The sequence below is a fragment of the Ambystoma mexicanum genome, chromosome 9 (genome assembly GCF_040938575.1).
Source record: "Ambystoma mexicanum isolate Mex_15411 chromosome 9, UKY_AmexF1_1, whole genome shotgun sequence".
Lineage (NCBI taxonomy): Eukaryota > Metazoa > Chordata > Amphibia > Caudata > Ambystomatidae > Ambystoma > Ambystoma mexicanum.
The window spans coordinates 111,933,954-111,956,716 of record NC_090931.1 but is presented as its reverse complement, the minus strand read 5'-3'; positions in this window follow the sequence as shown (position 1 = coordinate 111,956,716).

Genomic DNA, 22,763 nt, shown 5'->3' with positions numbered 1-22,763 from the left:
ACCCCTGGCACTGTACCTGCGGCAGCAGTACGACATCGTGGGTATTGAGATTGGGAGGGAAAAGCATCTGATATCCCTGTATGCGGACGACTTGTTATTGTACCTGAGTCACCCGGAGGAGAATTTACAGCATATCCTGGACGTGATGGGGAGATATGCGAGGTTGTCAGGCATAGCGGTCAACCCCCAGAAGTCGAACATTTTCCCATTGGGCTGCTATAGGGGTGTCCCCATAGAGAGGCTGCCGGTGCTACAGGTGCCCTGGGCAGTTAACACGTTTCGTTACCTGGGAATAGATGTCTACCACACGGTAGAGAAAGAACATAAGTGTAACACTGAGATGGCTGTTGAGAAGATACGCGTATGCATGAGTTTCTGGCAGAAGTTGCCCCTGGCGATGATGGGGCGTGGAGCAATGATTAAAATGGTGGTTCTGCCTAGGCTGCTACACTACTTTAGTAACATCCCATACATGATCCCTAAGGGTTTTTTTGCTAAAATAAATGGGGTTTGCAGAGAGTTCCTGTGGCATGGCACTCGAAACAGAGTGGCACTCTGGAAGTTGCAGAACTCTCATGAAAAAGGGGGAGTTAGACTCCCGAACTTTGAGGCTTACTACATAGCGAGCCAACTACAGTATGTATCCAAATGGCTTTCCGACGAAGAGACCCCAGAACTTAGATTATTCGGGCATGATTGTGCCCCTTTTTTCCTGAAGGAAGTCATTTGGTTGCCCGATACTGTTACGAGAAAGTACCCGGCGATGGTGAGGCTGGGATGGAAGGTGTGGAGACGAGCATGCAAACTGATGGGAGACCCACTTCCGTGTTCTCCGCAGATTCCACTGGTTGCCCTGGCGGGGGTAGACGGACAGCTGAGGGGGATTATTAGGACCTATTGGGAATCGGTGGGGTTGGTGACATTGGGTGATGTGTGGCAGGAGGGTGCCATCAGAGCGTTTGAGGAACTTAGCGGGGAGGTTGGATTACATGGTGGCCAATATGTAACATACCACAGATTGGGGAGGAAAATTCGGGAACTATGGCCTGAACTTACCTTGGCAGACGAATCGGAGGTTACGCTGGAAGGTATATACGACACGACGGAAGGGGGACATGAGATCTCTAGGCTGTATGAGATGGTGATGTTGAAGGTTGGGAAGGAATTGACAGGCCTACGATCGGAATGGGAGTGCGAGGTGGGGACCCAGATGGGAGATGGGATGTGGGAACGGGCTCTAAGATATCACAGGAAAGTATCTCGAAATGCCAGACTGCAGCAGGTACAGCTATATGTCACGCACAGAGCGTATATGACCCCACTGCGGATATCTAAATTCCGGAATGCGGGTAGACAGGCGTGCCCCAAATGCGACGAAGAAAATGCGGACATGACGCATATGTTCTGGGCATGCCCAGTGATCGAGGGGTTCTGGAGGGAGGTGGCACGCAAGCTAGGAGAGAAGGGGGTCACGCTTGTTATAGACACCGCCTGGGCATGCCTGCTGGGTGGGTTTTCCAGACCTAGGAAGCAGGAACATGTGTGTAAACTGAAAGACTTGGCGTATGTGCTGGCCAAACGGAGAATAGCCATGGGCTGGAAAAAATGTAGCAAGCCACGGGTTGAGGTGTGGTGGAATGACCTACAGAAGTGGGCGGAGGCCGAGACAGCAGTGTGGCAGGAGGCGAGTTGTATGTCTTGGGAGGAGGAACTGGCCTCTTTGATGGCATGGAGGACTTTGATATCTTGCATATTTGGGACAAGGATGGCTTCGGGAGGGTCGGATGACAACGAGGCCCGCTCATGTGCGACAGATACGGAATGTGACATGGAAACTGGCTCGCGAGGGGGGAGGGATCAGGGAGGTAGTGCGCACTAATGATTAAATGCTTTATTGTAATATTGTTAATTGCACTACGGTTTGGTTTGTAATGTTGTTTGTGTTGAAAAATCAATAAACTTTATTAAAAAAAAAAAAAAAAATGTGGTTTTATTTTGTGGTATTTAAAAAAAGTGGTTCTCTACATAAGGTAAGTATTTTAATTGCACCTTGATTGAACTGGAACAAGTTTAGCATGAATATGCATTAGGTGTCATGTAAAAGTAAACAGTTTCTCTATAAGAAAATGAAAGTGTTTTTCAGTTTTTTTACTTTCTCTTTCGTGTGTGAAATAGGATGTTGCACCCCAAAAACAACGACCAAGAGGAAGTGTATTGCAGAAATAAAACCTTGCCTGAACATTGAGTTGTTGATTCCCTGTCTGATTCTGAAGACAGAATGTTCTGAATGCAGTCAATACCAGTAGTCATTGACTGCACTTTGAACATTCTGATTGCCTGAGAGAAGGTCAATAACCATTTCTATGCGTTAATACTCATTATTTAAACTTTGTTTAATTGGAAAATTCCATTCATTAACTTCGCAGCATGCACCCTCCATGGGTCCCTTTCATGAAAGCTGGAAGACCCTGGGAAGATGATATGCAATGCAGAAGTTCCTAGGGAATTGCGAGCCAACATCCACAGCTGGTTGTCATGTAGTGTTGACATGCAAGTATGTCCTCTTAGGCAGGAGAAAATGTTACTACATGTGGGCAAAATGGCCGAAACTCGTGCCGCAAAGAAATTGATTAATTTTCAGCCAAATTCACCTGGTTTCTCAATTTAACCAACAAAGTGAAATTGACCATTTCAGGTTTTTTTGTTTCTGAAATATGTTTTGGGCCAGTCTTTGTTCACATTTCGGGCAATTAGGGGGATGCTAAGCGTGTGCCTCCCTAATTAATGACATTTTAGGCAAAGCCATCCAAAAAAAACCCAGCAAATATACGACAGGAAAGTGAAATATGTCCAAAATGATCACATCACATAAACATCTGTTCTGCCAGCAAAGAAACATAGGAGACACACTTCACCTACTTGAGCTGGCCAGAGGTAACTTCACCCATCTTTAGATGTAACGAACGTGGCTGGATCTTATAGCATCACATGGCACCAGAAGCCCGTTGAGTTTCATGGCCATTGTTATGTTCCAGCCCTCGGCGTGCACGCATGAGGGCTGGAGGAGTTAGGCAAGGCCGCACGGCCTGTGGCGCAGCGCCAGCGGGAGCTCCAATAACTCGCACGCACACTGGTGGATGGTCTGCCCCGGAATTGCCTCCCGAGTGTGGGGGCGGGGCTTTTATTTATCACGCCCTGCGTCACCACGTAGCGGGACGCAGGGCGGAACATAACATTCCTTCTTTATTATAAAACAAACAAACATAACACTAACTTGTATCAACTGTGAGTGCAAACATCTGCTCACGCTCTTAACCAATAAGTACTCGGCCATAGTGTCCGTGGTCCTGGTACCTCACACTACCACACATAGTCATTTAGCTTGGCCGGCGGTATCGTGGCCGCTCTCAGACCGCACCGCCCTTCTCGGGGCCTGCACCCCCCGGCTCCTGATCTGGCTCACCTTCACTGGGCAGGTCCTCGAGGCCGGGGGCCTCCAGCGGTTCCCAGGTTCCATCCGCCGCTCCTGTTTCATCCGGGATGGACCTAGGCTTGTCTTCGCGGGGCTGAGCATCCTCCTCTTCCAGATGGCACTCACTGTCAGTCCACAGGTTGCGAGGCACCGCCTTGAACCACGACGAGTTCCTCGTCACTTGACAGTGTCCTCGGGTCACAGTCACCATGGTTCCGTGTCGATCGCTGACGGTCCATGGCAGTTCCTCATATCTGGTGTCGAGTTTTGATTTGGTGGGGTTTCGTAGCATGACGACCTGGTCCCCCACCTGGTGATCGGACTGCCTCGCTCTCCTCTTGCCACTCATGTGGGCATTGGCACTCCTTCTCCTCATTTCCGTGCGTCCTTCATTGACCTCGTCCGGGGTCCTGCTTGGATGATGCGGAATCGAGGATCGGATGACGGTGCCGAACATGAGATCCGCCGGCGGTATGCCGGTTGTGCTGTGGTGGGTAACCCGATAGTTCCTGAGGAATCGGTAGAGGTCGACCTTCCATGGGCTGGCGTTCGCCTTGGATACCCTTAGCACCTTGTTAATGGTTCTCATGAAGCGTTCGGCATCCCCGTTGGCCTGGGGCCACCTCGGGATGATGTGGTGATACTTTAGATTAAGGTCCTGCAGATAGTTTTTGAATTCCTCCCCGGTGAACGGTGGCCCATTGTCACTTTTGATGGAGGTTGGTAGTCCGTGAGTTGCGAACATTTTTTCTATGGCTGGAATGACCACTTCCACTGCTGTGGATTCGACTATTTCAACTTCCGGATATCGGGAGTGGTAATCAACGGCTACCAAGAGGTGGAGGCCTTCCCGTAGCTTGTAGAAGTCAATACTGATGGCCTCCCACCGAGAGCGGCCGCGTGCCGCCGATAGAATTGGTTCTGGTTCAGGCGGGGCTCCTGTTATCTGACAGGCTAGTCAGGTACTGATGAGTGTCTCAACCCGTTCCCCGATCTGGGGAAACCATACCCTGTGCCGTATGCAGGCTTTTGTCCTTGCCAGCCCTTGGTGTCCTTCATGCACTAGGGCCACTATCCTGTCTTGTATTCTGAGAGGGATTACGATGCGGTTACCCCTTAGTATCACTCCGCCTTCTGTGATTGACAAATCTTGCCAGGCGGTGAACATGCCGGACAGAAATCCTTTTGCCTCCGCTGTTCTGTTGTGTGTGTGTCTCATGAAGGTTTTCCAGTCCCCTGAGATTATGGCATCTTTCACTAGATTGCAGCAGGGATCCTTGTTGGTTTCTGCCTCGAAGTCTTCGATGCTCACCGCCTTTGGTCTCATTGCACAAACCACTTGGCATATGTGTTCTTCTGTCTCCTCGGCCACTTGGATCTCTTGTTGGGTTCGCGCTCGTGGGTGCCTCGAGAAGAAGTCCGCGGGGTTTCCACTGCCTGGTTGGTAGATGAGATCAAAGTCGTATTGCTGGAGATGTAGTAGCCATTTGGTGATCCGTGCCGGAGGGTGTGATGACGTTCCCATGAAGATGGGTAGTAGGGGTTTGTGGTCGGTGACTGCCGTGAATCGCCGCCCATATAGGTACAGGTGAAAGTGCCTGCACCCCCACAGCACTGTGATGGCCTCTTTCTCAATGTGGCAGTACCTCTGTTCGGTTTCCGTGAGGGCTCTCGAGGCATATGCTATCGGTCTTTTCTCCCCTTCTCTCGTCACCTGCATTAGGATGGCACCGAGCCCAACGGGGCTTGCATCCACAAACAGTTCTGTGGGCAGTTCGGTGTTATAATACGCCATCTTGGTGTCGACGGACAAGGATTCTTTAATACTTTCAAACAAGTCTTGGCACTTCTGCCCCCAGTCCCACTTGACGTTTGCTTTCGTCAGTTCCCGTAGTGGCTCAGATAGGGTGGCCAGGTTTCGAATGAACCTCCCGCAGTAGGTTGCCATCCCTAGGAAACTGCGTACTTCTGTGGGGGACATCGGTGGGCTTGCCGCCTGGATGTCTGCGACCTTCTGGGGATCAGGGGAGATGCCCGTGCTGCCAAACTTGTAGCCAAAAAATGTGATTTCCGATCTGAGGAACTCGCACTTCTCCCTGTGTATGGTCAGTCCAGCCTCTTGCAGTCTGCCCAGTAGGGTGTGAAGCCTCTTGAGGTGCTCCTTCTTGTCGGGGGCGTGAATCAGAATGTCGTCGCTCACATTGAGGACCCGAGGGATGCCCCTGATGACCTCCTGGATAGCTTGCTGGAACACTTCAGCAGCAGACGAGATCCCGAAGCTCAGGCGTTTGTATCTCCTTAACCCCAAATGGGTCGAGAATGTTGTGATGTAGCACGAATCTCTGTGGAGTTTGAGTGATGATACCCCACTTTCAAGTCAACTTTCGAGAAAACACAAGACCCTGTGAGGTCCGCCACGATTTCATCGATCGTTGGGGTGATGTGGCGTTCTCGTTTGATGGCAGTGTTAGGTAGACGCATATCGATGCAAATCCGGACCTTCCCAGGCTGTTTAGGCTTTCGCGTGACGACCATCGGGGAGACCCATGGTGTGGGCCCCGTCACCGCCTCTATGATGCCAGCTCCCTCCAGAGCCTTGAGTTCCTGCTCCACTTGTTCTCTCATGTGGAAAGGTGTCCTCCGATGCCGTACGGCCTTAGGCTGTACTGTTTCGTCAATGTGCAGCCGGATGGTTTTGCCCTTCAAGCAGCCTATTCCATCTTGCAGCTTAGGGTATTGACTTAGCATTTTCTCCACCTCTTCGGCCTCATCAATGTGGCAGATGAATTTGACCACTCCCAGATCTTCTGCGGCGTCCCCACTCAGGAGGCTTTCGATTCCTGCCCTCACGACATAGACTTTCGACCACATTTTCGCCGTGCTCCAGCGTGGTGCGGAACCTGCCCATGACTGTTAGGGGCTTCCGGCTGCCGTAGGCATACAACAGCGTGTCCGTGCTTTTCAGGACTGGTTGAGGCTTTAGAGTTTGGAATATGCTTGTGGGCATCACGTTCACCGAAGCGCCGTTGTCAATCGTCATGAGAATGCGCTGGTCTTGGACAGTGACCATGCACTTGCGCCTTCAGACAGATTTTCTTTGTGTTTCTTGACCTTGGCTTAATGCGGACACCAGGTATATCTTTCTTCCTTTCCTCTCCTTGTCCTTGCCGGGATCTTGCTGCCCTGTCGAGATATCATCCCCTTCTTCCTCCGTGGAAGAGTTAGCCACTGCGACCCTCCTTGCACTGGCTTGCTTCTTTTTCTTGGTCGCGTTTTTGTCTGAAATGTTCTGTGGGGGCTGCGTCGAGGCGCCCGATGATCTGCACACCTTTGCATAATGATTCTTCCTGCCGCAGGCGCCGCAGGTGGTGCCTTGTGCAGGGCAGTTGCGGCGGCCATGTCGTGGGCCACCACACCAGCCACACTCTGTGGGCCCAGGAATGCGCGGTTGCCACCTGTTCTGGCCATAGCCCCCACTGTATTCATCCCTCGAGGATTGTTTGTTGGTGATCTGGGCCACCATGGCTGTGTTGAGAACAGGTTGCAGTCTGTGCAGAGTGGCCTCCATGTTGGCCGCTCTGGTGTGGGCTTGTGCCCTTTGTCGTCCTAATTCAAGGATTTGTTGCAGGGGGATGCCTCTCTCGCTGAGTATTAGGCACCTTACTTTTTCCGAGTGTACGCCGTTAATGATCTGCCTCCTGGTCTCCCTCTCAACGTTATTGAACTCGCAGGACATGGCCAATTTTCTTAACCAAGTGTGGTAGGCATCCAGGGTCTCATCTGCTGCCTGTATGGTGGTGCAGAAGATGAAAGTCTCATAGTCCGGGTTCAGTTGGGGGAGAAAATGAGCTGTGAGGGCATCTTTTGCGCTTTGGTAAGCATCCTGGCCATCGGCCACATCCAAGGAGTTGAAAATGCGCAGTACCTCATCACCCACACTGAGTAGTAGGTGCGCCTTCATCTTCCTGGCCGACGTCACATCTTTGCACTCCATCGCCATCTCGAACTTCTGGATCCACAGCTGCCATCTGGGTCCACTCGAAGATGGGTCGGTAAAGGGGTCAAAAGACTGGACCAGTGTCGATGAGTCTCCTTGTGTGCGAGGCTGTGGGGACGTCAGCAATAGGTTTGCCGCAATTCTGGACAGCGTGGTGGGCCCAGGGGTGGACGTGCCGGCCGCCATGTCGACGTGTACCTGTTCAGTGCTGTTGTGATCTCTTCAGGCAACCACTAGCGCAGTGAAGTTGGGCCTTCCCTGGAGTTGCCGTGGTGTCCAAACCGCTGTAGCGGAGAGTTCAGGTGCTGGTTTTCCCATGTGGTTCCGATGCCACGTCATGATGGGGCCCCTGGTGTACGAGGCCAGATGTCAGATGGCTCCACACTGCCCAGCCATCACTTGTGGGGCGAGTGATGATGAGAAGATTGAAGGAGAAAGAGAAATAAAAATTCTTTTTTTTTTTTTTTGGGGTGGGGTGGGTCACGTGTGCGATCCCCCCCCCACCGGGTGTCCAAAAATGTGGCCGCGATGGCTGCGGGCCATCTAGGCGCCGTGAACGCCGAGCGCATGTTTGTCTTCGTTACACCTCGTCGTCATTGTTATGTTCCAGCCCTCGGCGTGCGCGCACGAGGGCTGGAGGAGTTAGGCAAGGCCGCACGGCCTGTGGCGCAGCGCCAGCGGGAGCTCCAATAACTCGCACGCACACTGGTGGTTGGTCTGCCCCGGAACTGCCTCCCGAGTGCGGGGGCGGGACTTTTATTTAGCACGCCCTGCGTCACCGCGTAGCGGGACGCAGGGCGGAACATAACAGCCATGTGCTCAGGGAGCCCGGAACAAACACAATATGCTGGTCTGAATCCACTAATAGCTTGTAACTTGCAAGCACCTTGAAAACGTTTTTAGGAGATACCACAATAGTTGTATAAGTGTATTTCCCCTTTAAAATAAGTACTTATAGATTTTAGAGACGCTTCTTTGAGGGGTTTCTTGAAATAACCTGACACACAAAGACCTGCCTGAGTACAGAGTAGCATTAATGCTCTGCAGCTGAAACAATGCCTATTGGAATCACTGAGTCCCACACTCAGCATTGAAAAGGGAAGCCAGGCGGATTTACTTTCGCCACAAGAGGAAGAGTCGGCATGTCGCCTGTAGCCTGTAGCCTGTAGCCTGTAGCACGGATCCGAGGAACCGAACCTTGAAAGCAAGCGTTGTCAAGCAGTGGAGTAGTGTGAGTTAAGGTCACATTTCTAAGGTGATGAACTCAACTTTTATTAGGAAAATAGTCAATTGAACGGAGAGCCTTTACCTTGCCATCGACCTTCCCAACATTTGTAGAATGCACACTTTGTTATCTTTGCGTCAGTGTTTTTACCCTAATGCTGTCATTTCCAAAGTGTGTATAGACTTTGCACTTTTTCTAGGATGTTACCTTAATTATTTGTCAAACATGTTTCCACTCATGTTCCTTTTTTATTTGTGTGTGTCCTTGTGTGTGCTTATTCTGAGCATACTACGTGTGCTTCCCCTCATTCAGAGCACATGCTAAGCAGTTAGTCTCAGGTGTATTACAATTTTGACTCTGTGCTCACCATCATTCTGAACATTACACGTGCACATTGCATGTTTTTTGTGTGTACGTGTGTTACTATCGAAGGATTGTACGGGCCCTGTGTGTGTTTTAAGCATGTATGCATGTATACATATTGCAAAAAAGTGATCAGTGCTGACGTGCATTCCTAACGTGAATATGCGCAGATAGCATTTTGTCTGTGTAAATGTTATGTGCATCGTGCATGCTTCAAGAATGCATTTACATGCATTCTGCATGTGATATGTGTGCGTATTGCATGTTGTCTGTGCATATGTATATTTTGTGTATGGATTGTATGTCATGTGCATATGTGCCAAGTATGCATGTGTTTAAGCACCTTCTGAGCACATGATCTGTGTTCATGTGCAATCAAATGCATGTGCTTATTGTGTGTTGACTCTGGATGCACACAGCACAATCTGACCGTGTGGTCTGTGCTTAAATGCAGTTCAAGTGTGATGAATGTGTGCTTTGCATATTAGTTCTGGCTATGCACATTGAATATTCTTAGCACGTGATGCATGCTCATGGGTATTTCACAGACATGTGTGTGCATTGCATGTTTCCTGTGCATATGCATATCATGTGCACATGGAGTATGTGCCCCGTGTGTGTTCCAAACACGTAAGTATGCAGATTCGAAGCGGGGCAGACTGGGAGGCCACCAGCAGCTCGGGCAGTAAGGGACTCCAGCCTGTTCGGGAAATCCTCAACTAGTCCCGTGCACACACGGCATTGTGAATGCCTTTGCGCTCACAAGCATTGCCAAAGAATAAGGCCTCTATGCCCTGCCTGGACTCGAAAACGCTCTCTGCAGAATAAGCACTGATCTTAGCAACACCTGCCTGATGCAGTGAGCTATCAGTCCATCAGGAGTACACGGCCCAAGCAGTGTTTACCCCGAGCACCAAGGGAGGGCGCTGCTCTATAGCGTTTCACAAGCCCTTTCTATTATGTTAATGCCAGCTTATCAATTGCCTTGTCTCTGGTGACATGGCGCGTGGCTTGAGCGGGAAGGTTGAGGGCAGTGACCACACACCGAGAGGCATCACCAACCAAACACCACTGTATCCTTGGTGCCTTTGATGAAGGCTGGCCCAGTGGGGGAAAGCCCAAAGTGATCAATGCCCTGAATCCGAACATGTGATCCATGCTTGCCCAGCGTTCTGAACTTTCACTCGGGCCCTCAACTTGGGCAGTGGGCCGTTACCAACAGGACCGGCCCGCCGCCTCGGAACATATTGCCATTAGCATCAGTGTAGTTCCTACACAGGTGCTAATGGTGTCTTTTTAAAAAAGGAAAAAAAGAAAGAAACGTACCTTTCTTGTGCAGCCCTTGCGCAGGGCTGTCTCATGAAAACCCCCTTTTTTCCCTAAACGAAAACCAAAAAAATACATATATAAATAAAATAAAAAATTCGACCATTTGGTTTTCGACCAATTTACAGTCAACCACTTGTCTGGACAGCCTGTGCTCGGCCACGCAGCAAAGGTATGTTTCCTTTTTTTTTTTTATTTTAAGGCTCCACTTACACCCGTGTAGGGAACTACACGGTTGCTAAGAGGTGGGGGGAAGGGAGAGCATGTAAGGAAAGTGCGGTGCTGGTTACCCGGTTGCTCGGAATGCGAGCTTGTACCATACAATATAGCCGTCGTTCCAAGCATCCGATTGGCCAGCGACCCCTTCCTGGGTGCTAATGAGTGTTGACTCTGGCTATGCAATTTGCCATTTGATGGTGCCCTAGTCAACCTTCTAGAATTGGCCAGCTGTAAAGGTGACCATTAGCTGGTTCCCCTACCTGGCACCCCGTGCTACTTTGGCAACGCTAAGAAGCACCTCCATAACTGAAGTCATGCTGGAAGCAGGTTTCTCATGGGAGACGTGCTTGGGCCTCCGTTTTATCAGGCGTGGGCGGCACCCCTGGTGTCTGGCATGCATCGCGCGCGCCACCAGCTTAATCACTCATTGCTCATTTGTTTGCGTGCTCTGTGCTTTTTTTATACCCTGCATCTGACTAGGCCGCATAACGCACGCTGCTAATCAGGGAACGACGGTCTGAGTTGCCAGACTCCATCAGCAATTCAATGCACATTCCACTGTCGCTGATTACGGAAGCTGCGCCCGGGGGTGAATTGTTGTACATTTGCACATTGCTATTTGGCACAGTCGGACAATATCGGGGCTTGTTTTGCATCTTGTTATCGCGAGTTGCAGCTCATGGTAGTGTCACAGCAGGGACTGTTTTCTCTAGCCAGAGAATGACGCAGCACCACACAGGGTTGTTTAGGTCAGCTGTCTGTCTAGAGTGATTGGATTAGATTGCCATGCACTTAATGAAGTTGCTATATTGTCCTTCAGGAGTGACAGAATTAGAGTAGGGTGCTAAGTTAGATGGTACAAACCTAGCGACAGGATCGCACATCTGGTGTTGCTGCTAATTTGAATTCTGTGTGTTGCTGTTGTGGGTTTCCAAATGCTTGATAGCCAACTAAAACTGTGAAGTTAGTAACAGACCACTTTGTGGTTGCCCGAGGTCCTTGTACAGTTGTACGAAAGGATAATTGCATGTATACACGAACACATACACACACAGGTCGACCGGTACACACATGCACACTAACAACCACACAAATGCACACCCACATAGATATGTGCACGCATGCACACAGAGATATATACAATGTGCACGCATGCACACAGAGATATATACAATGCACACCCACATACATATGTGCACGCATGCACACAGAGATATATACAATGCACACCCACATACATATGTGCACACATGCACACAGAGATATATACAATGCACACCCACTTACATATGTCCACGCATGCACACAGAGATATATACACATAATCGCACACATGCAATGTATACACACACATATACACATAGCATCCACCCTCACACACATAAACACACATATAATCATATACACACTCACACACAAGCACATATGCACATGCACACACACATCCACACACACTCTTTGTTTTTCTCTCTCTCACTCTGAAGTACAAGATAACCATGGTTTTGTCAAATGAGATGGTGTAAGGACCGACACATTTCACACGACCCCAGCACCACATCTATCAATACTGGGACGGTGTTAGGGTCTTTCAGATTTTTCAAATGGAAGGGGCCCCGAGCAACTGCTCCCATGTTGCCAATCAGCCGTCTTATAATATGGCAATAGATTCCATTCCATATTATTTTCGTTCTGGGGCTTTAAATATGCACTCTGCAGCACTGGAGCCCTCTAAGCCATGTCTTGGAGGGGACGACCTGAGGTGCTACAGTAAATTAAGTTTGTAATGTGAGCGCTGCAAAGCCCACATAAAAAAAACAAGATATGCACCCGGGCGTTAATAGCCACTGATTATCGCGAGACGGCCAACGAGCGGGGAGCCGAAACACTAAATGTCTACTGAAAAGCTATACATTCTTCTTTGTCAAAGGGCTGATGTAGAGGAGGCAGTGTTCAAAAAAATGAGGTGATAATCAGTGGGCAGTTATTGTTTCAGTTCCCTGCTGGTTGTCCGTCACGTGATGTTTGGTGGCTATTAACTTCTGGCTGTATTTTTCAGATTATAATGTATGCCCCCCATAGGTGCACCATAATGTTTTCCGCTCTAAGCAAGGGGGTGGGTGTCAATCATCATGTTGAAATGGGCCCCCGCAATTCTTCATCCCGGCCTGTATCAGTAGTTACCATAGGACTGTGGGTGCCAGTATATATTTTGTCGTTTCATGCCAACAACCGTGGACTCGATTATGATCTCATGAGCCGGCATATTAGTGTTACAGCGCGGTCTCTATCATAAAAATACCACTATGAACCTTCAAGTTTAAACAAAATCCAGGGTGACACAACAGCAAAAAATAATATGGCGGGCTTAAAAAATTCTAAACAAAAAGTGAAAAACATAGTACACAAGGGGAAGCTCCTTATGTTGCCACACTGCACCCCAAATAACGTGAGCCGATATTTGTAAATAATTAAATAAATTCAAGAAAGAAAATGCAGAGGAAAAGGATGAAGCCCAACTCTGGGCAACCTGGAGTGTCCCCCTCTCTAAGCCCAGACACACCATAACAGAAAACGTTTCCACAACATTAATGACAATTAATCCTCGTCCTTGGTACCTTTACAAAGCTTGATATTTACACACAAAAAAGCTAATTTTATTTTATTTTAATAGGTTATTTATAATGCGCTTAATACCCAGAGGTTACTTTTTTGATTTTAATAACTTTTTATTGGAATTTTAATAATACAACAATAATGTAACAGTCAAAAACATTGCAGTAATCCATTAGGTATATAAAAGAAAGAGCAATAAAATGCTCTAAAAACTATTCAAAATATTCAATACATGAACAAAATCAATATGGTTAACGTCACGGTATATGAGATCAAATACTATGGAAACATGGAAACATGACATTGTAGGATTCTGCAAAGCAGGTCCTTAAGTGGGGGGGGGGGGAGACAAAACAAGAAGACCAACAAAGTACTAACAAGAAGCGGAGGGGAGAGGAGGGAGGTAAACGGAAATGAATAAAGACTATATGGCACATAAGAATTTCACGAAGACAGTCTATATGGTATCAGGCACTATATATAAGTAGATATATCCTTAGAACATCAAAAGATTTTGAAATACACGTGAAGGTTCACATTCCATGCGTGGTTACATTAAAACAATCCAAGTAGCGAATGAAAAAAAAAAAACATTTGGCATTATACTTAGGAATAGGGTTTCGATTGTTGGCCATGCAAAGTTCCATTCTTTGTGTGTGACAAATGTTATTCCACCATCCTCTGATAGAGAGCCAATTGGCGGTTATACTTTTCAATGCCATGGTGATTAGTAGATCGTATAGTTTGTCAGCTTCCAGTGGCAAGTAGGTAGTGATAGCAAGACTTGCCAGGACAATGTTTAGAAAGGATAATGGGACATCAACAGAAAAAATAAGTTTGAGGTGTTTCCATATATCCAGCCAAAACCTGAAAGCAAAAGAGCAGTTAAAAAACATATGTTCATATGAAGCTGGAGCGAAGCCGCATGTCCGGCACTTATCATTGTTGTCTATCTTAGATGTTGATAATTTAACAGGTGTAATGAATGCTCTGTGTATAAAGAAAAATAAATGTTGTGTAATATTGGCTGACACAGATATGTATCTTATTCTAGAGAACATGAGGGACCATGTGTGATCATCAAAATTGCAACCAAAATCATTTTCCCATTTTCAACGCACAGAACATATCTTAAAGGATTAGGAGAGAATGCTGTAAAATGTGGAAGTCTTGATATCGGAGAGCATAGTTAACTGCAGTAGTCTGAAGGCATCAGGTGTGAGAATATCGTTAGAGAAATTATGAAGTGCGTCAAAACACAAGTTGACTAGTTTACTATAGAAATTAAAATCAGTGTTGGGAATGGAGAATTGGTGTTTGAATTGTTGAAAGGAAAGAAAAGAAGGGCCGTCTATGATTTGTTGTATAAATCTAATGCCCCCTTTCACCCAAGATTTCCGATTTAAGGCTCTATTATTGATCACAATAATTTTATTATGCCATAGTAGGGGGAGAGGCATTTTTTGGGAGTTTTTGTATGAGGAGTTGTAGGGCTAAGACAGTGGCTCTAATGGGGTCAGAGATAGCTGACGAGGAATGATTAAATATGTAGATAAGATCAGCAATATCAAGTGGATAAAAAAGGTGTTTCTCAAGGGTACACCATGTGGGAGTATCTGTTATTCTAGGACATGTGAACCAACATCGAGATTGTTTCAGGAGAAAGGCGGAGTGATATAATTTAAAATCAGGGAACTTAACCCCACCCGTATCATAGGGCGCATTCAATTTGGTTAACGCAATCCTTTTACTTTTACCCATACCCCGGATGAAATTTAATAGGATAGAGTAAATAGATTTAAAGAGGAAGGAGATAAGGGGATACAAAGGAGTTGCAAATAATATAAAACAATTGGGGACAGCATCATCTTAATGGTGTCAAGTAGTCTCCACCATGAGAGATAAAGGGAGGTTAGATCTCTAAGTTTATCCAACAGAGATTTGGTATTTTGTTTCATAGTATCATGGATCGTGGGGACAAAACGTATACCTAGATACTTGATAGAAGCACTACACCATTTAAAACCAAAGGGGTCAATGTCTTGTTTGAGACAGTAGGGGTTCAGAAGCATAATTTCAGATTTGTCTTTGTTGAGTTTATAACCTAATACTTGCCCAAATTGATATAGTACATTAAGTAAATTGGAGAGGTATAGTTTAGGGTTCTTAATGAGAATAAGGATGTCATTGGCATATGCTGCAATTTTAAAATAAGATGGTCCTATTGAAATTCCAGGGATTTTTTTATTAGATCTGATTAGTTCTAATAACAGTTCTAAAGAAAGAATGTATAAGATTGGTGAGAGGGGGCAGCCCTGTCTAGTACCTCTGAGGAGAGGGAAGAAAGGGGAAGATAGGCCATTGATACATATTGAGGATTTAGGGGAAGAGTAGAGTAACTTAACAAGGGAAATAAACGTATCACCACAGCCATGCCAATGTAAAGACTGAAAGGTTTTTCTGCATCTAATGCAATGGCGGCAAAGCCCTGCTTATCCTTTTTATCCTTAGCTGATAGATGAATGGCGTTTAAAAGAAGCCTGGTGTTGGAAGAAATGTTGCGTCCCTTTACATAGCCCACTTGGTCAGGCTTTATTAGAGCTGGAAGCGAGGATTCTATTCTGTTGACCAAGATCTTCGCAAACATTTTACTCTCCACATTAATGAGGGAAATGGGTCGGTAATTTTGCCAGAGTCTAGGGTCCTTATCAGGTTTGGGGAAAAGTACAAGTAGGGCTTCAGTGAAAGAAACAGAAGAGGATTTTTGGGATATAAAATAAGAGAATAGATGTTTAAGCTTGGGAATGAGGGATTGAGATAGACTTTCAAAGTATTTGGTGGAGAGACCATCTGGGCCTGGGGCCTTTTCTTTACCCAAGCCTCTTATGGCTCTGGAGATCTCTGGAAGTCTGATGTCATTGTCTAAGTGAGAGAGATTTAGTTGAGGGTACGAAGAACAGTTAATATTGTTAAAAAATGACTTAACACTATTATGGGAAATGGAATTCTCAGGACTGTATAAGTCAGCATAAAACCTTTTGAAACAGTTCACTATGTCGTTGGGGTGATGATGCGAGACGCCAGATGTGTCTTTAATATGAGAAATAAGATATTTTTCTTTTTTTGTTTTCAAGTAAGAGTCTAGTGCTTTACTGGCTTTATTAGATGTTTGGTACATTTTTGTTTTATATTTAAGAATGGTCCCTGCAGCAAGATCAGTGATCTCGGTGTTGATTTGGAAGCGAAGGGCCATGACCTTATGGAGATTATTTGGATTGGAATTGCGATAATACTGTTGCTCAGCTAGAGTAACCTGGGAATAGAGGTCATCCAGAGGTTTTCTACGCAGTGCCTTTTTTTCCCCTGAGAAAGCCATAATATGACCGCTAAGGGCCGCCTTGAAGACATCCCCATTGTTCACGACTGATGTGTCAAAGTCTATATTATCTGTAAAGAACTGTTGGGTAAATGATTTAAAAGATATAATAAATTGAGGATCGTGTAATAGAAAATTGTTAAGTTTCCAATGAGATGAGGGTTTGTGCACATCTCAAAGAGGAAAAGAGGTACATACAGGGGCATGATCTGATATTATGATGTTAGCAATTTTAGAATCAACAATAGAGCCTGTGAGGGTTGTGGTAGAGAAGATATAATCAAAGCGTGAGAGATGTGAGGATGAGTGAAACGTATAGTCAAGTTGAGTGGGTTGAGATAGCCTCCAGGTATCTATAAGGCCAGTTTCAGCTAAACATCTCAAAAAGGATTTATGAAACTTGGTATTTTTGACCAAGTAACTCGATTTCTGATCGAGAAAAGGGTCAAGGACCTGATTGGTATCCCCACACATGATTAATAGTTATTTTGAAGTATCATTTGTTTAATGGAGACCCAAAAGTTGGGGTCAGGAATAGTGGGGCCATACATGGTAATGTGTGTAGATTCAACCAGGAGCTTAACCCACACCCATCTCCCATTGATATCAGCACCATGATCTAGACTTTTGAAGAGTAGATTCTTACTAATTAATATGGCAATTCCATTTTTCTTCGCAACTGCCAGACTGGAGATTATTTCTTTGACCCAGCGAGACTTGAGTTTCAGTGCTTCTTTGGTAGATAAATGTGTTTCTTGTATACAGGCTATGGAAGGATTTAATTTATTGAGATGAGAGATGACCTTACATCTTTTAATGGGGTTATTGCAACCCTTGATGTTCCACGTAACACATTTAAAGATCATTTAAACATTTCAATAATTATAGTGGTAAAGCCTAAAACCATTACTGATACAAATATTTGGTGCCAAAGAGATATTGCAAAATGACATATATTTAAGGAAAGACACAAAAGGAAGACACATAGGGAATAGGGGCGAGAGGGAGTAGGGAATCCGATCATGAACAAGTTATCAGGGTACCAGAATTTGAGTCAGGGAAAAGGATCAGACTGGATAAGGGAAAAAAAAGGAGAGAAACATGCAGGGATGGGTGACGTCAGCTGAGTCGTCAAAAGGAAAAAGAGAGACTCAGGATGGAAGAAGGACGTTGCCATGACACCCATTCCACCAGTTTATAAAAAAAAAGGATAGTCAAGGCATTAAGTAGAAGACAGCAAAGCATTAGAGCAGGAAACACATTCATGTGATGGAAGAAGGAGAAGTACTGGCAGGAGAAGATGTGTCCATGCCTTTGGATTTGATGGAGCGTATAAAAGCTCTTAGGTCTGCAGGATCATCGAACATTGTGGTGTGACCATCATGTGCTATTTTAAAAGAGCATGGATGATAAAGCCCATACCGAATATTTAGTTGCTTTGAAGCTGGACGAAAGGATAAGAATACTTTCCTGTGTTGAGCCATACTTTTGGCAACATCTTGTGAAATAAATATTCGATTACTATTCCAAATGAGGGATTTACATTCTTTTGCAGTTGATAGAATGAGCTGAACTTTGGAGTATTCCAGAAGGTAAAAAATCAGTGTTCTGGATGATGGATGAGGAGAAGTAGACACAGATGATGGACCAATTCTATGAGAATGTTGAGTGCTATATCTGAAGATAAGTGAAGAAGAGCTGGTAGAACTTTCTGCAGAAAAGCGATGGCAATAGTTCCTTCGGAGCCCTCCGGCAAACCGGAAATTCTAAAATTGTTACGTCGACTTTGGTTTTCTAAATCGTCATTGTGCTTTTGAAGGTCTTTGATAGACTTCTCCAGTTGTGCCACTCTAGGGGATACATCTTCCACAAGACCGACTGTTCATTCTATTTTGGAAGCCCCTCCATCTGTCATCTAATTGTTGTCATTTTAGATTTGTTGTCTCAATGAAGGGTTTGAGTGATCTAATTTCTGATAATATGGTTCAGTACCTGGATCCGAGATACTGAGCGGGACTGGTGAGTCACTTTTGAGTCTCTTAAGGTTGGTAGAAGAGATGTTTGAGTCTTTAGTAGTAGGCACACCCTTTTGGGTGTTTTATTGGCAGTCATGATGGTAACAGGAATTGTTAAGAATATTTGAGGCTGAGGATGCTGACCTAATAATGTTAACACATAACAGCAGAGAGGTGTGTACCTGAACTGGCGCTGAGGTCACTATTCAGCAATGATGAAATGTCATCTCCAGCAATGGTTATGAATAGACTTCAGTAAAGCATATAGTTGTGTATTCAATTTGGTTCTAATGCTGGGTATTGGTGAAGTGACGTTATTTCCTATAGTTTACAATTTTTATATCCATATTATGCAGGCTGCCTTTCTCCTGATAAAGGAGATCAAATGAAAATGACAGAGGATAATAAGGAATAAACTAAGGGAATGAGATTTGAGGCACTTTTAGTTACGTCTTGACAGTGATGCTTTGGACCTCAGCGCTCAAAAATGAATTGTAGTCAAGATAGGCATGTGTTGAGCACAGCATAAGAGCACAGAAAAGCATTCCAGGTATATCCAATGATGAACAGAATAATGGCTCAGGTATATTAAGTGGTGGAAAATAGGTAGATCAAGTAGTCCCCATATATTCAGGAATGACCATAATATAGTAGGTGACGAGGTGGTAATCTTTACCTTATGCAATGTCACTTATATTCTAGCAGCAGTGTAAAGATGTTAATGTACAAGTTACTATGTGACCGAACAAAATCCTTAATTAGTAGCAAGGAAGCACGCAAATGAGTAGAATTAGTTCTCCAGGATATTTAATATGATGTGAGGAAATACTGTAGACAGTGCAACTTTTCAGTTTCAGGTGCTGTGAGGAAAAATGCTGCGTTGAATGCGTTCGTAATAAAAGTGTCATATTCTGAGTAAAGCCTTACAGGCCGATTCATGGAATAATTAGCGCGGCGCAAGTGGGCAAAAACGTGCGAATCGCAGTGGAATAGCGAAAATCGCAGTGCAAGTGCGAAAATCGCACGAAAAGCAGCGCACGTCGATTCATGGAAGGCCGTGCGCGAGAAAACCAGCGGATGTGCGATAAAAAAGTGCGCGGCGCACGTTGGCGCACAGGCTATCTAACAGCGTGCGCCAGGTCACAGCGAAAATCGCACAGCGAAATTCGCACATAGCGCGGCGCAGGCAACAAAAGTAGGCGGAACACGGGCGTAACACTCGGAATGGGGAACAACTTGCCAAAACGTGGGCGTCACGGGGGAAGTACAGGGCACAAGTGCGCGGAACGCCCACACACTCGCCTACAACATGTATTAATGGAATAGAATAGGGGAAAAAAGCGCACGCTCAAACCAGCGCACAGGCACAAACACGACCGCCACAAGAAAGGAGGCGGTAGCGTCTCTGCGGCTGTAAGAAATGTGCGCCAAAAGGTGCGCCAACAAATAGCACCTATATACTGCCATGATGAATGTCCCATACTGTGGCCCTCCAGGAAAAATGACGTGCAAAGGGGTACCCACAAACACGGACACCCGCTGACAAAAAATACGTGTGCATGTATACCGGGGTGCGCGGGAAGTGTCACACGCGATTTGCAGGGTACGTGCATCACAGGGGTTCGCGTGAAGTTATTCACGCGATCGGGCCTGGGGGAGCGGGCTACGTGTATTTCAGGGGTTCGCGTGAAGTTCCTCACGCGATCGGGCCTGGGGGAGCGGGCTACGTGTATTACAGGGGTTCGCGTGAAGTTCCTCACGCGATCGGGCCTGGGGGAGCGGGCTACGTGTATTACAGGGGTTCGCGTGAAGTTCCTCACGCGATCGGGCCTGGGGGAGCGTGCTACGTGTATTTCAGGGGTTCGCGTGAAGTTTCACACGCGATCGGGCCTGGGGGAGCGGGCTACGTGTATTACAGGGGTTCGCGTGAAGATCCTCACGCGATCGGGCCTGGGGGAGCGGGCTACGTGTATTACAGGGGTGCGCGGGAAGTTCCACACGCGAATAGCCTGGGCGCGTGAATTTGAGGGGTGCGCGGGAAGTTCCACACGCGAATAGCCTGGGCGCGTGTATTTCAGGGGTGCGCGGGAAGTTCCACACGCGAATAGCCTGGGCGCGTGAATTTGAGGGGTGCGCGGGAAGTTCCACACGCGAATAGCCTGGGCGCGTGTATTTCAGGGGTGCGCGGGAAGTTCCACACGTGAATAGCCTGGGCGCGTGTATTTCAGGGGTGCGCGGGAAGTTCCACACGCGAATAGCCTGGGCGCGTGTATTTCAGGGGTGCGCGGGAAGTTCCACACGCGAATAGCCTGGGCGCGTGAATTTGAGGGGTGCGCGGGAAGTTCCACACGCGAATAGCCTGGGCGCGTGTATTTCAGGGGTGCGCGGGAAGTTCCACACGCGAATAGCCTGGGCACGTGTATTTCAGGGGTGCGCGGGGAGTTAAACACGCGAATAGCCTGGGCGCGTGTATTTCAGGGGTGCGCGGGAAGTTCCACACGCGAATAGCCTGGGCGCGTGTATTTCAGGGGTGCGCGGGAAGTTCCACACGCGAATAGCCTGGGCGCGTGTATTTCAGGGGTGCGCGGGAAGTTTTACACGCGATTTCTGCACGGTACGTGTATTTCAGGGGTGCCGGGGAGTCCCACATGTGATTTGACAGTGTGGGTCCTCCCAGGTGTACCCTGTACACCCTCCACGGCCCCTGCAGGCAGCCCACCCCACAGGGGACTACCCTGCATCCCTGGTCATGTCCCGCAGGCAGCCCACCCAACATGGGCATGCCCCCCAGCAAAGGCACATGTCTCCTTGAACTAATGAACACCAACACATGTCCCCTTGCACCCCCACCCCCCAGCACTGTGGGGCACCTGCCAGCAGGCTCCCACCCATGTCCAACTCATGTTCCCCACCACCCCACCCCCCAGCACTGTGGGGCACCTGCCAGTAGGCCCCCACCCATGTCCAACTCATGTCTCCCACCACCCCCACCCCCCAGCCACCAGGGTCACCCTCCACCAGGCCCCCACCCATGTCCCCTATCACCCCCACCCCCCAGCCACCAGGGGCACCCTCCACCAGGCCCCCACTCATGTCACCCACCACCCCCACCCCCCAGCAGTGCAGGGGCACCCTTCACCAGGCCCTCAATCATGTCTCCCACCACCCCCACACCCCAGCAGTGCAGGGGCACCCTCCACCAGGCCCCACTCATGTCTACCACCACCCCCACACCCCCAGCCACCAGGGGCACCCTCCACCAGGCCCCCACTCATGTCACCCACCACCCCCACCCCCCAGCCACCAGGGTCACCCTCCACCAGGGCCCCACTCATGTCTCCCACCACCCCCACACCCCAGCAGTGCAGGGGCACCCTCCACCAGGCCCCCACTCATGTCACCCACCACCCCCACCCCCCAGCCACCAGGGTCACCCTCCACCAGGCCCCCACTCATGTCGCCAACCACCCCCACACCCCAGCAGTGCAGGGGCAGCCTCTACCAGGCCCCCACTCATGTCACCCACCACCCCCACCCCCCAGCCACCAGGGGCACCCTCCACCAGGGCCCCACTCATGTCTCCCACCACCCCCACACCTCAGCAGTGCAGGGGCACCCTCCACCAGGCCCCCACTCATGTCTCCCACCACCCCCACACCCCAGCAGTGCAGGGGCAGCCTCCACCAGGCCCCCACTCATGTCACCCACCACCCCCACCCCCCAGCGACCAGGGGCACCCTCCACCAGGCCCCCACTCATGTCTCCCACCACCCCCACACCCCAGCAGTGCAGGGGCAGCCTCCACCAGGCCCCCACTCATGTCTCCCACCACCCCCACACCCCAGCAGTGCAGGGTCACCCTCCACCAGGCCCCCACTCATGTCTCCCACCACCCCCACACCCCAGCAGTGCAGGGGCAGCCTCCACCAGGCCCCCACTCATGTCTCCCACCACCCCCACACCCCAGCAGTGCAGGGGCAGCCTCCACCAGGCCCCCACTCATGTCACCCACCACCCCCACCCCCCAGCCACCAAGGGCACCCTCCACCAGGCCCCCACTCATGTCTCCCACCACCCCCACACCCCAGCAGTGCAGGGGCACCCTCCACCAGGCCCCCACTCATGTCTCCCACCACCCCCACACCCCAGCAGTGCAG